A 22,778-nucleotide genomic window follows, 5' to 3' on the forward strand; every position below is an offset into this window, starting at 1 on the left:
ATCAAGGTAGTACATGAACTGTCTATGCACATCCACAATATGAAATAACCACCTGTAGGTGCTCTTAGAACTTAAAGGGGAGAGGTTGACGGAATGAATTCCAAGACAACTTTAGGCACAGGTGTCTGTGTCAAATAACCCTATACCTGTGAGAAACAAGGTAAGGCCGTCCCACCATGACCGCTTGCTGCTCTCAGACTCGCCTTCCAGATGTCAGAGCAATAAACAAAAGTTTTCCAGGTTAAGAGCTCCAAAATCAGCAGGTTCGAAAGAAGGCAAGGTCAACAACAGCAATACCATGAAGGAATTTGCTTGGGAGGAGATCTTTTATGCAATATTCTGTTAACCAACAGAGAGAGACAGGAATCAAAAAAAGAGTACAAGTGGAGATGGCTGCTAGATGCCCTTAATAGGCACATACAAGCCATCCAGAAGTATTTCAGGACAGATGGATGTTGACTGCAAGGGACTCTTTCCATTTAGAAAACCTCATCCGTTTGTAAACGGAAAAGATTTTGCTAGTAGCAGGTGCTCTGGCCTCTTCACCTGGCTACATCTCATGAAACTAAAGAGAATCAAGACTATAATCATCCAGTCTGGCAGTTGCTCCTGAGACAGTGTGGACAAATCCAGAGTGTGGGGAAGCATGTGGCAACTGCCCTTGGCCAAAATTCCTAGGTCAATAGGAGGTCACCACAATAATTTGCCATTTATTTCTGTACCCTGTGAATCAGAGGCAAGATTGTTAACACAGGAACATTGCCAAGAGTAGAATGCATTTATCCTCGAAACATGGCTGCAAAGATTTCTGGAACAGAATTTCTCCTGCTGTGTTTTGAAAAGGAGGTGGACATATCCACTGGTGGTAGATCCCACATCTGGACTAGATCTTGGAACACCACTGCCTTGAGTTGACACTGATGCATGTGCCCAGGATCTACTTAGATGCATGATGCCTGAAGAGTCAAGTTCTGTAAAGCCAAGTCCCCACTGCCAAATGACAGGAAAACCTTGTACTCCCTTATTTGCCTAATGTGGTCAGTAACTACATGTCCACAGGTGGTGAATGACTCAAGGAGTGGATTAAAACCACCATTTCTTTGATATGTGCTTCCATGCTTCCTTGAGCCTCCACAAAAGAAGCCCTTACTCCCACTGACCGCTCCCAAAGCAAAGTTGAAGAATCTTAATAAAATGCGCCGTAACTGGTGGGAAGAAGGCAAGTCTTGCACAGATACTCAAATGTACTCCAACATTAACTCAACTCAGGAAATTTAGAACTGGCAACTGGGTTTCCAGAAAAGTGCTGGCCCTACAATTCCATACATGCCACTGAATTTTCCTCATTTGTAGACAGGCCAGTGGTATCATGACAATCATGGACACCACTGGTTGTAGAATTGCTATGAATCCTATTGCTAGGACGATGTTCCGCCTAGAGAATTCCTGAAACTGTCTGGTAGGACAAGACCTTGTCTTTAGGAAGAAAGGCCATTTTTTGACAGTGTCAATTAAGCACCCCAAGAAGAAGAGTCTTCATGAGGGTGTCAGACATGCCTTCCAATGTTTCAACCTGAACCATACCTCGACAGCAAGGTGAGAGAGAGAGAGAGAGAGAGAGAGAGAGAGAGAGAGAGAGAGAGAGAGACAGAGAGAGACAGAGAGAGACAGAGAGACAGAGACAGAGACAGAGACAGAGAGAGAGAGACAGAGAGAGACAGAGAGAGACAGAGACAGAGAGACAGAGACAGAGAGAGAGACAGAGACAGAGAGAGACTCTGCACAGCTAAAGTTGTCCTGGTAAGAAAAACATGTGAATGACAAGGATTGTGGCACCAAGTCACTATCACAGCACGTCCTTTTAAAGGTGCAGTGGACAGCTCACAGGGCATTAATGTGTTTGGTTATCTCCTGAGCCACCAAGCAATGCAGATATGATGCTCTGCATACCTCAAATCCAGTGTTATTTGAAAGTAGTGGTCTGGCAAAAAAGAGAGGAAGCACTGCCTGCAGGGACAGTATCTTTAACATGGGGACTTAATAAAAAGGATTCAGAAAAATAAAAGGTCCAACACTGGTCTCCATAATAGCTCTTTTCTGTTGACATGGAGAAAAACTCATTTTCTCCAAAGCAGGGACCAGATCAGCTCACATAGGAGTATTAGGAGGAAATAACCAAACTGGGTCTGGTGGCAGGTGTGAAGAACCTCCCTTAACACAGGCGGATGTTCCTTCAGCATCATGGGTAATCTCTGCTCATGTTGAGCACCCATTGGTCAGAAACCGACATCCAAGCTGCCTTGTTAAATGCATTCAAGGTGGAGCATCCAGAGGGGGATCTAGGGATGACAGGTGCAGAGTCATAACAGTCATAGGTTGGAAGGAGAATTATTCTTTTTTGGGAAAGAACCTATCTTGTTAGTTCAGTGGAGTTCTCATCCTATTTCCTTTTGGCACCTTGTTTTTATTTGGGTGGGGCTTCTGCTTGTTGTGCCACAAAATATCCTGCTTATGTGGTGGAAACATGGGAATATGGAACACTTACACCCCTTGCTTCAGTTTACCTATCATACCTGTGTTTTAGAATCAGACTGACTGCTGTCGGAAACAAAAATACATCCTTACCAGAAACATTGCTGCATTTCCAGAAAGTTTTGGCTCCCTCCAAGCTACACTTGAGAAACATTGGAAACTTTCACAAAGTTACTTGCTGAGCAGAAAGACTATCCAGCAAACTAGTCTAACTATACATGCACCTTAATACAAACATAAAAACACTGATCTTTAAAAACACTTTAAAAAAGCTTCCATGATGGAATGGCAGCACATTGTCCACCCCCCTCCTGATTCTAGCTAATTGCCTTATCTAAAGAGACTGGATAGGAGAAGACACCATCCTTTTACTGGCAGAGCACACCCTGAACTTAACACTTGTGGCGACTCATTCTGCAGAGGAAAACTGCAAGCTCTCAAACATCCTATAATACTGGGGTCAATAAAGGGAAAGTTGCCACGTTCGAGGCTTCATTCCCCAAAAGATTATATACCCTGCTCCCAACTGAATACATCCCAAAATCTAAAGAGATTTTCTACCTGCTGTGGTTACTCCGTTTGTGAGATTTGTTCCATTTTGTTTTTTTGTAAGTCTCTTCAGCCAGGCTGTGCCTGTAAACATTGTAGAGTGAGCAGTCCAATACCCCAGTTAAGCCAGCATTTGGGAAAAGGAAAACATGTTGGTTTTCTAAATCTATTGGTCCTCAGGAGGAAGCTGACTGGTCAGACCCTCCCAAAACCTCAGATTCTGGATCCCCTTCAAAATAATGATCCCTGGGTAGCTGGAACTGGGGTGGAGCACCAGCATTACTCATAACCCAGGTTTGTACCCCATGATCAACAACGTAAATAAGTGGTTATAGCAGTAGCCACCAGTTCAGGTGAAAACTGGAGACTGTTGCCCTGCAACGTTGTGGGCCTACACTAATGGGAAAACCCTGGGGGGTATACATCAACAATGGTGACCGATTCTGTAGCCCTTGATCTCCTTCACCCAAAATGAGTTGGACTCTCCCATACCAGAGCCAGGCAATGGTACAGGTCTGACCCTTGTGATCCACACTTGTAGTACTTCCACCACACCAGGGGACCTAGAGGCCAAAGGCAAGTGATCTGAAACACACGCAGCTCAACCTCAATGCAAGAGATATGGACAACACCTTAAACAATGGGAGGGAACAAAGGCCCAAAATTAGAGAGAGAAATTAAATATTGCTCTTACAAACTTAGAAAGTTGCTAGAGTAGCGGGAATTAAACCTCAGGAAACCAAGAAAATGAAAACCAAACAAAAACACAAAAATGAGCTGGATTCAACACCCAGTACAGAAGCTTTAATCCAAATATCTTGAGCAACACGCTTTCAGAAGGTGCAATGACCCTCCTTCCTCAGAAGACAAAAACAATGAACACCATTTTACAAGCATTTAAATAAGTCTTCTAACTGATCTTTAACAGCAGAAGTGTTAATTAAATCAAGCACACCTATAAACCTATTAATGAAGCTAGCACAACCACGGATAACCACAGTTATAAGCTGAAGTTACCCATTCTTTTTAACTTTTGAATAATTCTATTAAGTTGGATATCTTGTGGCCTATTTAATGTAAAATGAAGTGGAATGTTTCCATCCCTCACCTTATTTCCCCTATTTCTCTGCAGTATGTAGTTGTGCCTCTTTTCCATTCCTCTGCAGCTGAGCAAGGAGCTTTACTTGAAAGGAGATCTGCCTCACACTGGTATATCTTTCCCACAATTTACAACATTTGCCCTCACCTCAAAATACTTCCTTCATAAATTTCTGTTATTTCTCAGAAACTTGTTTCAGTATTTTGAATATGGTATAAACTCAAAATTTTCATGTATTATTCTTTATAATCTATAATCTATTAATTTTATCTAAACTTCTGTCATAGTTATTTCTTCTGTGTTTATTTGAAATTGTTTGCTGGTGTCAAAATACTTTGGATTATTATATAATTTATAATGTGTTACAGTTTTTGTATAACTAGTATGAATCACGTTTTGTAACATACTTAGTTCTGGAGCTTTTCTCCCCAGGACTCCATTGAAAACGGGTTATTTGACCCAATGGACTATCCTGGTAAACCAACTGCAAATAAATAAAATAAATAAATTTGTAAACATTTGCTCTAGTTACCAACATACTGCATTATTGGACATCCATCCACCTTAATCATATTGCAAAATCATCATTTACAATGATTTTCCCATACAACACATTCAATAATAAATATTCCTCAATAAACTATCCAAGTAATTAAACTAAAGCAAAGCAAGTTAGTCACTGAAGTAGCAAGCATAAACACTCCAGAGATTTTCATATTTGCCCAACAAGGACCACCACCCCCAACAGCATAACCATTTCAGGAAAAAAAAAAAAAAAAAAAAAAAAAAACAACCATCTAGAAGTCTTGAAACAAGAGCATATGATAAAGATGGTCTTAAAAAACATCTTGGCAACAGGTCACAGCAGTCTGTCATCAACATCTTCTAAATATATCATACAGACCAAAATTTAAAAAGGGATATACAAGCCCCAACAGAAGGATGAAGATGGACAACAGCCAGCTATAGTATTCAAGACATCTTAGAACAGAGTCAGACTCTGCCAGTAATGCAGAGAAGAGTTGCAATACACAGCTAGCAACACAGCTAGCAAAACATGCCATAATAAAAATGGCTGTCAGGCTTGTGGTACTCAGCCTCTCCCCCGACAAAAATTCTTGGAGAACTGACTGAAAGACTTAAAATCAGTGAATTGCATCAGAGCCAAGTACACCAACTAACCATTTTAAATCACGGGAGAGCAGCAAGTCAACTGGAAAAGGGCAACATACTTATTCATAAAATGAAACAATGACACCAACTTAAAAAACCTGGAATCTGTAAAAGCTAAGTTACAGGAGACCCAAAAAGTCATTCCAGACATTCTGATTGGGTAATTGGACATACTGGATACGAGCAGTAGACAAGCTTAAGCAATGGTTAGTGGTTCATGGGGTGGAAAACACGTGTAAAATGATAGCTAGGCAACAGAACAAACTTAGAGTAATTAGCAATAAGAAAATACACAATGCTATGAAAGATTAGAGGATGCAGAATAACCATGAAAACTCAACATAGCATTTCAAATGCAATAAAGGAACACCTGCAATGCATATGGGATGCAGAAACCCACAAGAAAATCACTACGGCATGGTAAGTAGTAAATGACAAAATAGGGCTGGAGGCAGACATGTTGACAAAGGAAAGTAAGCAATGTGGGGGGGGGGGGGGGGCACCACTAAAAAGTTGTTGTATACAGAGCTGGGTAATGTGTGCAGTACTATGTACACTGTGCACCTTTATATGTAGTCTCCAGCACACTTCTGGAGGGAGAAGGTGGTGCACCAATCAACCAGTAAGACAAGGCCATGGGGAGAAAAAGCAGAAACTCTGCATTATTCTGAAGGGAATTAAAAATCCAAATGGGTACCATCTTAACTTGAAAGTTTACTATAAAGCTCTTTACCAAAAGGTGTTAGATTACAAAGACACCTTGCTCAATAAGTAGAATTAAAAACAAATATCTAAAACCTTCATATACAATAAGTTGAAATGAGAACAGTTTCAGCAAGTAACCATACACACACGCCACTAGTCATTCTGCCCAGTATGTACCTTGGTTAACTCCCACAGGCAAGATTAAGGGCAATAGAAGTTCTTGGTCCCCGGATGCATTATGCAAACTCAGATACAACATTCATAAAACCAAATGATAATGCAAATCACCACTGAAAAAGCAAATAGTTCAGCAGTGATCTTTTCATGCTTCCTGAAACCAGACAGCAACTTTCGCTGCAGCCTTAATCCAGGGAAAATGTCACCGATTATGCAGCCGCGGTGGTGCAGAAGTTAGCATTGCCGCTTCACAGCAAGAGGTTCTCCGGTTAGATTCTCGGCTGGGGTGCCTTCTGTGCAGAGTCTGCATGCCCTCCCCGTGGGTTTACTCTGGGTGCTCCAGTTTCCTCCCAAAGACTTGCAGTAGGTGGATTGGACACTAAAATTGGCCCTAGATGCGAGTGCGTGTGCGCACTCTGTGGAAGGTTGGGCACTGGGCTGGAACCGTAAAGCTCCACTGCCAATCATGAGCGGACAGATGATCCGCTGGGGCGACCCCTAACCGGGAAAGACGACAAAGTTTGTTACCACCATTCATACCATAGGATGGTGGTCTGTAGGAGGACATTTGTGATCAAGGAGGAGGAATGTGAGAGCAGTGCCAAAGATCAAATAGTGGAAGTTGAAAAAGGCGATTGAGAGGTGGAGTTCAGGAACAGTAAGGACAAGCACTGGGTGGCAGTAAAGAGTTACTAAACAGCTGGAGAACTACATGAGAGCTGGTAAGGAAACCGAAAGGTGCCCGATGTGACATCTGAACAGAGGAAGGAGGACAAGGAAGTACACGAGAATACACAAGAGGAAAAGGCTGTCAAAGAAGTGGGATTGTCGGACAGAGTACAAGGAGATACAGCGAAGAGAGGTAGCGAAGGCAAAGGCCAGCAGGTAAGGGTGATTAAGGATAATGCGGGAAGTGTAGAGGAGTATGTGTTGAGTACTTTGAGGGGCCAATGAATGAAGAGAATGTTGATGCGGGGAATCAGCAGTGCAATGGAATAGCAAGGAAGGAGTAAGGACAGCTATGAAGAGAATGAAGAATTGAAAGGCTGTTGGTCTAGATGACATACCTGTGGAAGCACTGAGGTGTTTTAAGAGAGATGGCAGTGGAGTTTTTAACCAGACTGTTTAACGAAATCTTGGAAAATGAAAGCATACCAGACTAGTGAAGTAGTAGTGTTTTGGAAGTATGTGCAGTGATGTAGTAACTACAGAGGGATAAAAAATTGATCAGTCACTGAATGAAGTTATGGATGGGAAAGTAGTGGAAGCTAGGTTAAGAAGGGAGATGATTAGTGAAGAGCAGTATGGTTTTCATGCTGGGAAAGAGCACTACAGATGCAACGTCTGCTCAGTGTTGATGGAGAAGTATAGAGAAGGTCAGGAGTTACATTGTGCCTTTGTGGACTTAGAGAAAGCATACGACAGGGTGCCTAGACAGTTGTGGTATTGTAGGAGGAAGTCAGGAGTGGCACAGAAGTATGTTTAAGTAGTACAGGATATGTACGAGGGTAGTGTGACAGTGGTGAGGTCTGCGGTAGGAGTGATGGATGAGTTTAAGTTGGAGGTGTAATTTCAGCTCCAAATCCCCTTATTTGCAGTGTTGACAGACTGGTCGACACACTAAATTAAAACAGGAGTCCCTGTGGACTATGATGTTTGCAGAGGACACAGATCTGTACTGAGATTAGGGAATGGGTTGAAGACACCCTGACAGAGATATGAAGACAGAATGTATGTGCGTGTGTATGAATGAAAGGAAGGATAGAGGAATGGTGGGGATGTAGGGAATGGAGCTGGTGAAGGGGGGAGTAGTTCAAATACTTGGGAGAAGGTGGATGAGTTTAAATACTTGGCATCAACAGTTCAGAATAATGGCGAGTGTGGAAGAGAGGTGGAGAGTATAGGCAGGGCGGAGAAGAGTGCGTCAGGAGTTATTTGTGACAAACTGGTACCAGCAAGAGTGAAAGCGAAAGTCTACAAGAGGATAGACCGACCAGCTATGTTATATGGGCTGGAGACTGTTGCATTGACAAAAAAAAAAAAAAAAACACCCACAAAGGATTCAGAGCTGGAGGTGGCAGAGTAAAGATGTTAAGATTTGCATTGGGTGTGACAAAGATGGACAGGATTAGGAATCGGTACATTAGAGGATAGGCTCAGGCTGGAGGTTTGGAGACAAAGCCAGAGAGGCGAGATTGCACATGTGCAGAGGAGGGAAGCTGGGTAGAAAAGATGCCAAAGATGGAGCTGCCAGATAAGAGGAATACCCAAGATAAGGTGAGAGGACATGCAGGTGGTTCGTGTGACAGAGTAAGATACAAAGGACAGAAAGAAATGGAAAACGTGACAGTTAACGGTAACAGACTCAAGAAAAAGATGTCAACATTTAAATGGTGCACTGGCTATAAACAAACCCTTTTTCAACGTAGCAGGAAATAACTGCTGCTTCTCACATAGCAAGAACTTTATCACTCAGAAGAAAACTAAGCCAAAGTAACAACTTTTCTATACAGCCTCATTCTCATACCAGATGTGGACCACAAGACGACTTACAAACATCTTCAGTGACAAAGACACACTAAACAGCCCAACTTCACAGGTAACCTCAGCATTACGTTAGTCACATATAACAGCAGAAAATAAGTTACAGTAAAATAGCTTAAAAAAAAACACACACACTAAATATGTGGCTATGTTATCATCCTTAAGTACTGGGGGGGGGGGGGGGGGGGGGGGTCCTGCATTTTAAAATCACTAAATTTACTACTGTGGAACTTGCAATGATTTTTGGGGGCAAGAATAAAGACCATTTAATGGTGTTATTGTAACTATCTAAACCAACCTTCTAGCAAGTACACATTTGCTCCTTTTCAGCAAGTGTACCCAAACTTGAAATTTTCCCACCTTGAAGACTACAAAAGGTTACATTCTAGCAATATTAAGATTTTTGCACAACACAAGTCCACTTTCAGAAAGTCAAACTGGACAGAAGCAGAACTACCTGGTGGCTATTGCTTAAATCCATTTATAGTTCTACGCTGCTTAAAGACAAGAGCAACAGAGAGTGTGTGGGATCTTAACAGAAAATGGTGTACCAAATCACAAGTCGCCTTCAACTAACATTTCTAAAAACTGGTAGCTGCTTTCAAAACTACTGGCTTAAATGAGAAGTGAAGCAAAAAGAAAAAAACAGCCAGAGTGGATGAAAGGAGGACATCAATGTATGCTGTACAGCACGTCCCAATCAAATTCAGACTGTCCCAATCAAATTCAGACTGGCAATATTAAAATAACAAGCCAATCCTTACCGGATAAACGGCTACAAATTTCATTTATTGAGCCTAGTTCCAGAAGGACCAACGCTTCCAAAAATTAAACCAACCCCACTTAAACTTGTAAAGTAGTTCTTCACAAGAAGTAGTTCTTCACAAGAAGTACTAAAACTTAATAAGTACCACAATACACGATTCTGCAAGAAGCAGCTAAAACGTTACAAGGCACTATCTCAGTTTACACAAAGCATTGGTAAATCCAAACCTTATTAACTTCTTGCAGACGCTCCTCCTGCTGAGCCTTCAAACGACCAAAAGCCTTCCCACCTGCAGAAAACAAAACACTGTAAATATTCTGTAGCGGTTTACTAACTAGACATCCTCGTAATATGTGCCTTACAAAAACATTAAATATTACTGCCTACCTTGCATTTCTGGTTTGTGGGGCATAGCGTAGAAATTCTGCGTACTGACAACTTAAGCAACCTGTTGTACAAACCTTTTCTGAATGCAGTTTTGATTAAAATGCAGTACTTCAGCTGTGGGTACAAAGTACGCGCAGCACGTTTTGTTCTCGCTGAGCCTGCTACTGGCGTACATAGGAATTGCAGGTTGTAAATCTCGACTCCTCCTCTCAGCTGCCACTCTCCAAGTGCTTAATTTCTTAAACTTCTGATTCACTCTTGTCCTGTCCGAAATAGAATGAGTGTCAAATTTAATAAAGTACAGAGGCGCACGTTCCATTTAAAGTAATAATAAAACAAATCATTATGTACATCATGATCATGACTGCCTACAGAAACAACGTACCTGTGGCCATTCTTAGATGAGGTTTCCTGCTGGGTGTCGAATCGTATTCTGTAAACAGTTAAAATATCAAACCATAGTAAATTTAATGTGGTGAGGAGCTACTGAATATGCAGAAAGAAAAAAAAAACAGCCCGAGAAGAGAGTAATCAGTAGAGAGCGAAGTCAGCGAACTCTTGAAAATTACCGTTTCAAGAATATATATTGAAACAGATTCAGCGTCCTCCTGCATAGTTCATTGTCCAGCAGCTCTCAGTCAATCAGTCAAATCCAGAAATAATTAGGGACAGTCCGGGACACTTTTAAAATATTAGTACTATTAACCTGCGACACTGACAGAATAACAGAATGTGAATTAATACACATTTTCATAAGTAAAAGAAGTCTATATATGACAGGTAATTCGCTATTTTTTTCCCTGTAGTGACCATTTTTAGAAGAGATCAGGTGGGTCAGTCACAGCTAAAAACTGAGTCAAAATCAGGGTCTTCCTTAAAAATCAGGGCTAGTTGAGAGGTATCCCCCCAATAAATAAATAACCACATTCTTCCGGTGATGTCCCCTTCCAGCTTCCATGCTTAAAAACAAACGAGATGCTGCGTGTGCAAAAGTCAAGCATCTACATGAAATATTAACATCTAGGGTTACCATCTGTCTCACTTTGCGAGGGACAGTCCCTTTTTGGGCAGTTGTGTCCTGATAAAAAAATTAAAAAATGGCAAATGTCCTGAGATTTTAGGACAAAATTATTTCCTATATTTTATGTAATAGTTGCATAAAACAGTTATTCTGTATCTAAAATACCTAAATGTTATAAGCAACAGAATAAGCAACTAAAATGCTACAAGAATGAGCTTTTATTTAGGCAAAAAAGTTAAGTTCTAACCTTTGCACTGACCGTGGGTATGTGTCAGCCTGTAAAATCTGATGTTTGTACCAAAAATGTCCCACTTTGGCCATTTGAAAAGGTGGCAACCCTATTAACATCACGTTTTTAAATATAAAGTAAGTATTCTGACTAGTATGCCGCTGTATGAGGGATGCAATGGTCAGAAAATCAATGCATCCCGAAAGACTTTAACTGCCTCAGCTCCTCAGCTTTAACATCTGTTGGCAGGACAAAAAACAGAGCACAATGTTGCACCAAAGAAAGGGGTCGCTTGACAGTTGCTTTTCCTTAGTAATCCCACTAACAGAATTCCGATTAGTTGTGATGTGCCAATTACATATTTACAGAAGAAAAAAATAATGCATAGTTCAATCAGGCTGGTATTAAGATGAGCATCTGCTTATGTTTTTCATTTAGGTTGTTTTCCTTAGAGTGTGTGTTTTGACTCTTGTCAAGATGGTGCAGCAACAAGTTTGTGTGCCAGTTTTGCCCTTTCCATTAAGAAATTCATGCAGGGCAGCCACGGTGGTGCAGCAGTTAGCATTGCCACCTCACAGCAAGAGGTTCTCCGGTTTGATTCTCGGCTGGGGTGCCTTCTGTGTGGTCGCGTGGGTTTCCTCCTACATCCCAAAGACATGCTGTAGGTGGACTGGACACTCTAAATTGGCCCTAGGTGTGAGTGTGTGTGCCTTCTTTGGAAGGTTGGGTCCAATGCTGGCAACTCGACAACGTAAAACTCCACTGCCAGTCATGAGCAGACAGGTGATCTGCTGTGGCAACCCCTAATCAGGAAAAGCCAGAAGAAGAAGAATTAAGAAATTCATGCACATTTCTAAAGTCCCCCTCATGCACACCAACTATACAGATTTTAGCAGAATGTCCAGATTTTGGCCTCATATTTTTGGTCCGTTTTTCATAAAATTGAGGTTTTCTGACAAATTTGTGGTAAATCATTAATGATTGAAGTTTGAAAATAATGACAGTCATCTGAGTTTCAGACTTCATATCCTACAGAAAATTCATGCTAATTCAAAACCTGTTATTCTATCAAAAGTCTGACTTTATAAAACCAATATTTAAAAATTCTCCCTATTTTTGAGTCTCTGTCCTACTTTTATTTAAGACTTGTCAAGATTTCTTGCTCGAAGACAGTGATGGCGAACCTATGACATGCGTGTCAAAGATGACACACCACAACGTTTTGCTTGACAAACCAGCATTCACCAACACAAGTTACCAAAGAAACTGAATGAACAAAAATACAAGAAATATGTGACCCTGCACTTATTTATTAAACCTCAACAACAAAAAAGTCATTAATTGATGTTAATCAAATCAAATGCAATGTGTTCCATATTTTTTTCAGTTCAATTCAAAATTACTATTAAAAGTAGGGTCATTTTTTGCTGCACTATTTTAAGCCCAATTATCAGTGCACATATCGTTTTCTCTACTGTAAGTCACTGATTTTTCTCTTACTTTTATAATACATACCAGCACACAATTGGACTACAATTTCTTAAATAAATGAATATGTAAAGAATTGTTTCTATTTGGGGGGGGGGGGGATGACACACTAACAGAGTCACAATAGGCATTTTCCGAATTTTTGACATGCCAAGCTCAAAAGGTTTGCCATCACTGCTCTAAGAGGTTGAGTGGTATGACACCAACAAAATGTACATATAATTTCAGATATTATACTTTAGTAACCATTAAAAAGCTAGTCTAGATGAACAGTCATGCATCATGGTGATAATAAGTCTAAGCGAAATGTGTACCAATAGATCTGTGCTGTGGGCATCAGTTCAAACAGTAACAAACTTCTTCTGGTTTATATAACATCATATTTCCTTGAGATGCTGAGAAAAAAACATATTCTGTAGAATACAGAGTATTTATTTATTTATTACAGTTTGATGACCTGGATAGTCCACTGGGCCTGGAAGAGCCCGTTTTCAGTGGAGGCCCGAGGAGAAAAGTTCCACAGGATATATACAATTTTACAATAGTTATACAAAAGTAAATAAAGTAGTAGAGCAGTGAAAAAATACAGAGATAATATACAATTTGTTAAAAAAGTCATAACATTTTATTATTTTTTATTTTAATTTATTAATTTTTTTAACTAGGTAAGTTTATAATTTGTCCCCTTGACTAGAACATGATTGTGACATTAAAAAGCAAACTGCCTCCCAATAACAGTCTAAGAAACAATATATGTATATTACTGTTGAACCAATGCCTACAGCACAAATCTGTTAGTACATAACTTGCTTAGACTTATGATCACCATGATGCATGATTGTTTAGTTGCTCACTTATTTTTGTTTGTTTAATGGGATAGTACACTGATCTCAAGTATTTATTCACAGCCATAGCCAGGCTGAAAAAAAAAACATTCACAAACAAGCAACAATGGCAGAGAATAGAACAAAGAAATATATTCAGATAAATGATATGTAAAATAGTAAAAAATGCCTGTTACTAACCAGTGTGTATAATTACTTCAGAGAGCAGACTGTTGAATGAGGTTAACAAGGAATTCACACTGAAGAATGTTGCAGGTACTGAGTCAGGAGGAGGAGGAGCTGGAAGATAGAGGACAGAATCAATATGAGTATTTGGTGAAGTGTTAAGACAGAAAAGAAAATTAATTGTGAGTGTTGGATGATGATTTGGCCTAAAGCCGAAGGTAGGTTTTAAACTCTTTTTTGAAGCTTGATAAGTTGCAGTTTTGTTTGAAGAAGGATGGTTGAGATTCCCAGAGAGTTGGGGCAAGAAGAGAGGAAGCATACCTGGTGGACTAGAGGGAGGATCTTAGGAAAGAAAGGGAAGGCCCATTTTCTGCCAGAATGTCAAGACGGAAATACCGGACCTGCAGAATACCGAATACTGACATGTTCAAATGTCAGTAGAGTGAAAACGTAAAAAACAAAGCAAAAACCGGCAAGCAGGAGACAAAAGATCCAACAACAATAGCGTACTATAGTTTAATATCCGCTTTCGTCACAAGACTTCCTAGACTTGAGGAAGTCTTGTGACGAAAGCGGATATTAAACTATAGTACGCTATTGTTGTTGGATCTTTGTCTCCTGCTTGCCGGTTTTTGCTTTGTTTTTTACTGGTTGCCTTTTGCTTTTGGTTACTATTATTGTTTTTTTAGAGTGAAAACGTACTGCATTAATTCTGCTCAGCTACAAAAAACACTTTGCAGTGGGGCAAGCCCCACCTGCACACTACCATGTGGTGGGGGCTGCACCCCATACACCCCACTGCAACTTATATATACCAACTTCAAGATTGCACTACAGTGGGGACAAGGGCAATTTTTCTAATCATCACTGTATAGCCATCTCCATGTTTGTGGTACTTTTCTATCTCAGAGGAATTAATGCACAATGTTTTCATGCTACTGACATTCAAACATGTCAGTATTCGGTATTTTGCAGTTCGGGTATTTCCATCTTGGCATTCTGGTCTTTGGTCTTTAGGTAGGTACGTCAACCTACTGAAATAGATCAATATATATATATATATATATATATATATATACACATACATACATATATTTTTTGTGTCTTTCGGCTTTTCCCGGTTAGGGGTCGCCACAGCGGAACTCTGGTCTGCTAACGATTGGCAGTAGATTTTTACGTACTGGCTTGCCGGGCCTAACGCACAACCTTCAATGAAGGAACGCCCATTCACGCATGTTGCTACACAGAAGATGCTCTAACTGAGAATCAAACGGGCAACGTCTAACTGTGAGGCGACAACAATACCGCAGCACCACCACCGCAGTATATATACATACATATATATATATATATATATATATATATATATATATATATATATATATTTATGTATATATAAATATGTGTAGACATATAGGTATGTGTGCATATGTATGTCTTTATATATATATATATATATATATATATATATATATGAGACACCAAAATATTCCAGCACTCAAGACACAAAAGCAGCCGGTTTGCAAATGAAGGATTTATTCCAGGCACAGTCTGCAGCACAGACCAGTTTCGCACAAAGGCGTCATCAGTGTGTGCCTTAAACAGCAGTAAGCCTCAGTTTATGTCGCAGCCTAGAAAAAACATTTAAAGAGACATGTACATCATACCCATGTAAACAATATAACAGGTTTGCTAAATGCATAACCTGCTTGCGTACAAACACAGTATGTATGTACAAAAATCCCTCCCCACTTTTACCATTAAGAATGTAAAAATCATTAAATAATGCAAGAACTCCAAAAGTTACAAAATATATGAATTGCCCAAAAAAACACCCCCAGAGTTTTTACTATGTTTATGCAGGGGGGCAAGCCCCCTGCACCCCCCACACCATCCGTAAATTAAATATACCAACTCTAAGGTCGCACTACAGTGGGGTTAGGAAATTAAATTTTTCCCCCACTGTAGTGCAATCTTGGAGTTGGGATATTTAATTTACGGGGGGTGGGGGGCAGAGCCCCCTCATGGGGTGTGCAGGGGGGCTTGACCCCTGCATAAACATAGTAAAAACTCTGTGGGATGTTATTTATAGTTGCTCTGTAGTTTTCAATGTTTTGAGGTTCGATGTTATGAGTTTTACATGTTTTGAAGTTTAGATGTTATGGTGTTGATGTTTTGAGTTTAGATGTTATGAAGAGTTGATGTTTTGATAGGTAACCATATATATATATATATATATATATATATATATATATATATATATATATATATATATATATATAGTGGTGCAGTGGTTAACATTGTTGCCTCACAGTAAGAGGTTTTCAGGTTCGGATCTAGGCTAGGGTGCCTTCCATTTGGAGTTTCCATGTCCTCCCCTGCGTTCACATAGGTTTCCTCCGTGTACTCTGGTTTCCTCCCACATTCTAAAGACATGTGTCTGGAGAGTTTCTCCCTGGGCCTCTGCTGAAAATAGACTCTGACCTAGTCATACTTTCCCAGTCAACAAATGTTAAATAAATAAATAATAAATAAATATATACAGATGTATGTGTGTGTAAACACACACACACACATATATATATATATATATATATATATATATATATATATATAGATAGATAGATAGATATATATATCTATATCTATATATATATCTATATCTATATACATACCCATATAGGCATGGGTCTATGTCAGAAGATCAAAAGTTCAAAAAACTGAAAATCAAAATATCTATAACTCAAAATATTGAAAATATTTTTAAACCAGGGGGCAAGCCCCCATTTACCCCTCATGTGGGACCCCCTGCTAATTATATACCAACTCCAAGATCACACATTGCTGGAGAAAGGGCAAATTCCATTTTTGATCTTTTGTGTTTTAGATATTTTGATTTTCAGTGTTTTGAGCTTTCAGTCTTCTGAAGGGGATCCGTAGATAGATACATTCATATAACCAACTGCTTGAATACCATATAGAATTAAACAGACTTTATATCTGAGGGATAAATCATGGAAAATATCACAGACCAGATAAAACCTTGTAAATTTTGCAAACATAAAAACACCTGAGAAATCAGGTAAAAAGTATGATAAAACACAACAAAAGCTATGACTGGTGCCAGAAGCATGGCCTCTAACTGAATGCCAAAAAATGCATCATTATCCCCTTTGGGGAAAATGTCCTCCCCACTAATTATCACATTAATAACAATGTACTAAGCAGGCAATCAGTTTATTTTTATTTTATTTTACATTTGATGACCGGGAAAGTCCAACTGGACACAGGTCCATTTTCAGCAGAGGCCCAGGGAAAAAAGCTCCGGTTAATACAATGCTACAATACATACATTTAAGCATTTAGAAGGCATAATTAACATTTTGGTATAGAGCATAAACAATCAATAGCATCAAAATAAACTATTCAGCATTTCTCCACAGTCATTTAGATCAATACCATGTAATGCACTATTGTTTGTTAAAAATAAGTATTCAGAGGTTACAGGTTTCTAGTAAGCATAGGTATTCTGAGGTTAGAAACTTATAGGTGATCCTTGATGGAAACCTTGTAACTGCAATATAGTGGCTTAGCCTGGGGAGTCGCATGTGCATAGCCAGTTGTTAGTATAGTGGGTTTTGAGTAATTTCATAAATAGTGGAGCAGAGTTTGTAGAAGTTAATTGGATTGGGAGTGAGTTCCAGATTTTTGCTATAGTACAGCCAAAAAGAGCTTTACCTGCTTCATTCTTATGTTTGATGACTATTATGAGATTTTGGTCTGTTGACCTTAAGGTTTGGGTGGTGGTGTAAGGCTGTATTAGATCCTGTAGAGCTGGAGTTTTATCAGAGAGGTAGAACAGTCTGTGAGTTATAGAGAGTTGAGTAGTAAGAAGTAGTTGGGGCAAATCAAGCCAGCTAGGGTGTTTGAGGGAAAGACAGTGATGGGATCTACTAGAGACACCTGTAGCAAACTTGGCAATTTTATTATAACAGGATGCCATTCTGTTTAGTTCACCTTGGCGAAGATTAGTCAGGATAAGGGAGGCATATAGTAGGGTGGATAATAGGTGTGTTCTAGCAATAGTGGCTTTGGCATAGTTCATAGGTAAGTACTAGGCTATTGGCCCTGGGGCCTATACAAGCCCAGCCAAAAAGGTACCCTGGCTTTTGCCACCCAAGAAAATTATTTTCCTGTGCCACTGTCGAGCAGAGCCACAGAGGTGATCCCCAGGGTGAATTTCCTATTTCCCATCCAATCATCAAGATTTTTCTTGAAGAGTGCTAATGAGGAGCTTTGTTTGATATAGATAGGTAGTTTATTCCAGAGTATGGGAAGTTTCTGAGTAGGTATTTACCCTACAGACACAAGGTGCAGGGTTTGGTTGGTCATGAATTGCTTGTTCCGATATAGGAGGCCAAGCTTTTTGTTCACTTTTTTGATTGTTTGGGCTATGTGTATGTCAAACTTTAGGTTGTTATCAATTACTTCTCCTAGGAGTTTTGTGTCAGTTGTTGGGGTGAAAGAGGTGTTATCCTTGGAGTTTATGGTGCAATCATTGTTTAGTGCAGGAGCTCTACCAGGACTGAAGAGAAGTAGTTTTGATTTTTTGGGATTGAGTATAAGTTGAATGCCAAAAAAAACATGATTCAGCCAGAGTAAAGTTATGCTGTGTTATTGTTTGAAGCTCGCTTAAGGTTGGGGAGGCACATATGATAGTAGTGTTGTCTGCATATTGTACTATAGAGGCAGAAGAGGATGTGGCAGCTATCTGATTTGTAAATATGGAGAACAGTAAAGGACCAAGTATGGAGCCCTGAGGGACTCCTATGGATACTTTTAGAAGGGAGGATAGCTGGTCCTGCCAAAGAACTGCTTGTTGGTGGCCTGATAATTAGCTGTTGAACCATGATATTGTGAAGGAGTTAATGTTAAGGGCAGATAGAGTTTTGAGAAGCAGGGTGTGGTTGACCATATCAAAGGCTTTAGATAAGTCTAAGAATATAGAGGAAACAAAAAGTCCGTTGTTTCTATGGATATTGACTATGTTGGTATATGAGAGTAGAGCAGTGGTGGTACTATGGGAGGGTTCGAAAGCCATGTTGAGGTGTAGATATAAGGTTATTTTAGGAGGTATTGCATTAGTTGTGTATGCGCTACTCTTTCTAGTATTTTTGATAAAGGAGATAAAATTGTAATTGGGCAGTAGTTAGTGAGCTCAAGGGAGTTTCTACCTTTGTGGAGTGGAATAATATGAGATTTTCCACAGGTAAGGTATTTTGCATTCTGCTATGGATCTATTTATGAGGACAGACACAGGGTAGGATACAGTTTTGGCTGTTAGTTGAAGGAAATCAGCAGGAAGTTTGTCAGCAGCTAATGTGGTAGGTTTTAGCTTCTTGAGGAGTTTAGTAATAAGTTGGGTAGGAGCTGGAGTTAAGGAAAAGTTAGAGAGAGTCTGTTGTGTGGGAGGGTTAGTTGGGGTTGGAGATGGAGTTGCGCTGGTGGTGTTATTTATGGTGTTAGAGCTAGGACTGTTTTTGTAAAGAATTTGTTGAATTGTGTAGGGGTGTCCTCTTTGCTGGTTGGAAGTATGGTTGTGGGAGTGCCGGTTTTACCTGGATGCAGTAATTTTCTTATTGAGGCCCAGAATTTCTGGGGGTTATGAGTGTTTTTCTCTTGTCAGCTTTTGTAGTAATTGATTTTATCGAGTCGTATAAGTTGTTTGGACTTGTTCCGTAGTGCTAAGTAGTTTTGTTTTGAGGTAGAGGTTTTAAGTTTATGATATTGAGCCCAGGCTCTGTCTCTGACCTTCATTTTGGTTTTAGTTTCTTTTGTTAACCAAGGGGCATAGTTTGTCTTAACTCTGATGGTTCAGGCTGTTGCATGATGGTTTAGGATTGAGAGAAAGTTTGTATTAAAGTAATCTATTGCTTCATCTAGGGGTAGGTATTTTAGGGGAGTCCAGTTACAGTATTTTAGTTTGTTGTTTAGGTCCTTGGCTTGGAAATTTGTTTTATTGTAGACAATTCTAAGGATGGGTTGTTTACTATGGTGGGATTTATGTCTAATGAGGTAGGTTGGTTGGTGATTGCTCAAATTGTCTGGTAGGCAGCCTGATTGTTGTGCTAAGGTGAGGTCAGACAGAAGTATCGAATCTAAGATGGATTGACGTTTGGATTTCTTATCGACTCTTGTGGGGTTATCTATGATTTGGGTGAAACCATGAAGATTAATATGTGTAGAGGGATTAAATTTGGTACAGTCAGACCAGTCAATGTTAAAGTCTCCTAAGAGAATGGTCTCTTGTGGATGGGAGGTAGACATCCAGTGTAGCAGGTTTTCCATAGTGGCAATGTTATTTCCTGGTGGGATGTAGGCACCTGCTATGACTATAAGTTTGGTAGAGTTTAATTTTAATTTAGCAAGAATAAGTTCTATATCAATTACTTCCTTGGAGTTGTAGCTAATCTGTTCCACTGTAAGATTATTTTTGTACAGTATGGCTACGCCTCCTCCTATTTTCCCTATCCTATCTTTCTGCATAATATTATAGCCAGGGGGAGTAATCTCATTATCATGGTGTTCTGTTCTCAGCCAAGATTCAGTTAGTATGGCTAAGTCTGGTTTATATAAAGTCAATAGGGCATGGAGGTCCTGAACTTTGTTAAGTATACTTCTTATATTAATGTTTAAGAGAAGTAGAGTGGAGGTTGCCCTTCTATAAAGAGGGTTAGTTTGGGTTAGATTTGTATGGATTGAAGAGTTGGGTCCTGGGTTAGGGTGTATGTCTCCAGAAGAAGTTAGTTTCTGAGTTAGATATAGGTAGAAGTTAAATAGTTTCTGTAGTATTTTCACTTGTTTTTGGGATAAGTAGGGGTTTATTTTGCTTGGTGGTTTATTATTTATGTAGGTATAGTGATGGGTTGGTGATAGGTCACATGGAGATATTGGGGATTGAATTTGTTTTAGTGATTTGGGTATGGTATCTGTTTGCCACTGGGTTGGTTTGGTGAGATGAAGTTGTGTGTGGTAGGATGTGAGGATAGAAAAAAGGAGGAGAACATAAATAGTCATTGTGTAATATGCTAAGTGTAGGTGAGGGAAAGGCATTTTATTTATTTCCTATCCTCTTCCTTATGCTACTTGTTGTAGTAGGGAAAGGTGAATGAGAGTAGGGGCTGTAAAGCTAGAAGTAAGAGAAGCTATCAAAGGGTTTAGCAACAAGGGTGTGGTGTAGTATGATCAAGTGGGGGATTGAAGGTGTGAAGTGAATGATTGAGTGGGTGTATAAGTTAAGATGGGAGTGGCCAGCAACTATAAGTCTAATTGAATTGGGGGTGTGTGGGAATGGGGGTAGGGTATGGGAGCGGAGTGAGTCCGGAGCGGAGGGCAAATGGAGTGGGTAGCACCCACCCTTGGAATGGACTGCCCCTAGAGACACTAGCAAAATAAACTATCTTGAAAGATACTAAATGCAGATAGGTGAGAGGAATGGCTGCTATATCTTGGGAATGAAGAGATATCAAAAGTAAAGTAATGGTATTGAAGAAGGTGGATATAATAGAGAGAGTAGGTCAAAGAGGAGGGGAGAAGCTTACAGGGAATTAACAGAGAAAGAACTATCAGGTGAAGGAGTGGGGTAAAAAGAAAGATGGGTGGCAAGAGACTGAGATGTCCTAGCAGCAAGCTCCCCAATTAGGGCAGATAAATAAGTATATCCAAAAGGAGTAGAGACATACACTAGTTGCACTTTAGAAGCTGCTCTGAATCACCGGAGCTGTACTTGGAGGTGCCGTTCGCAGTGTACTTTTGTAATACTGTGGCTGTGCTGTTAAGCAAGGCCTGGGAACTAGGGAGAGAATAATAACCTAAAGTAAGAAAGAAGGTTGAGCTTACCAACAGTGTTTAGTAAACAGAGAACTGTACTATCTTATTGTTTTACCTTGTAAAGACCTGCAAAACTCAGTTATTAAGCTGTGAAGTCATTAGCTACTGGAGCTAAAACAGACCAGGACTACAGGCACTATTACAATCTTTTCCATTTGTGGTTGAATACGTTAATTGCCAGACGGTTATTTTGGTATAAAAATGAGCAAAAACTCAATTATTAAACTGTGAAGGCATTAGCTACTGGAGCTAAAAACCAAGACTGCAGCCACTATTTCAACCCTTTCCACTTGCGGTTGCATTTGATTAATTGGCGGATGTTTATTATGGTATAGTTGACCCAAACAGTTGTAAACTGTAAAGTTTTCAGCCAATTTAATTAGTACTACACCCGTACACACTGTTCGATCCTTTAAAAGATCTACAGTGTTTTTGCCTAATACCACACACTTATTTAGTACAATAGGCTGATATAGTTATAGATGCAAAGCCTTTGGCTACTGCAGAACCATTGTTTCCACTCAAATTGTTATATGTGCATCTAAGTTATCAGTCGCTACTGCCGCTACATCTCAATGTTAAACAGTAGAAGCTACCAAAGCATTTAGGTTATCAGTCGCTAATGCCGCTACACATCACAATATTAAACAGTAGAAGCTAACAGAGCATCTAGGTTATCAGCTGCTAATGCTGCTACACAGTTCAGTGTTAAACAGTAGACTCTAACAAAGCATCTAGGTTATCAGTCATTAATGCAGCAGCACATCCCAATGTTATACAGTAGAAGCTAACAGTCTGATAACTACGCAATGCTTCACTTAAAATGTACAACACTAAAATTCTAAACAGTGAAGTATAGCATTTATGCCTTAAATTAACAAAATTTTATGACATAAAAAGCAATGCCCGTAGTTAGGTAATGCATGTACAGTTGTGATGTAATGAGCAAAGCATAATCAGAAACTTAAAAAATCTTACTGGGAGCACGCTGCTGGAACGCTCACTCTGGCAAGAAGGGGGCGATTAAAGATGGCAGTCAGCTGTTACCTAGGTGTTTCAAAACCTCTGACCGTGGGACATGTGAACCATGAAGGGTAGGTGGGGGGGCAGGGAAGTGATACAGTAGGAGTAGTGCAGTATGGGGCTAGCAGAAACTAGCACAGGAAAGTTAAGCACCCACCCTTGGAATGGCCTGCCCCCTAGAGACA

The 22,778-nt window shown here is 39.8% G+C and overlaps 1 long non-coding RNA gene across 1 annotated transcript in view; it reads right to left on the reverse strand.

Moving 5' to 3' along the window:
• The window catches only part of LOC122790439, a 128,559-nt gene extending 117,963 nt beyond the window's left edge, over positions 1-10,596 (reverse strand). The window contains exons 1-3 of the long non-coding RNA XR_006363018.1: positions 10,318-10,596; positions 9,933-10,195; positions 9,773-9,834 (exon numbers count right to left, since the gene is read on the reverse strand). This is a non-coding gene — a long non-coding RNA (uncharacterized LOC122790439). The remainder of the gene's footprint in view (positions 1-9,772; positions 9,835-9,932; positions 10,196-10,317) is intronic.
• Between the last annotated feature and the right edge of the window lie 12,182 nt (positions 10,597-22,778).

Source organism: Protopterus annectens, chromosome 16.part0 (genome assembly GCF_019279795.1).
Source record: "Protopterus annectens isolate FY-2018-M chromosome 16.part0, PAN1.0, whole genome shotgun sequence".
In the NCBI taxonomy this organism is placed as follows: Eukaryota; Metazoa; Chordata; order Ceratodontiformes; family Protopteridae; genus Protopterus; species Protopterus annectens.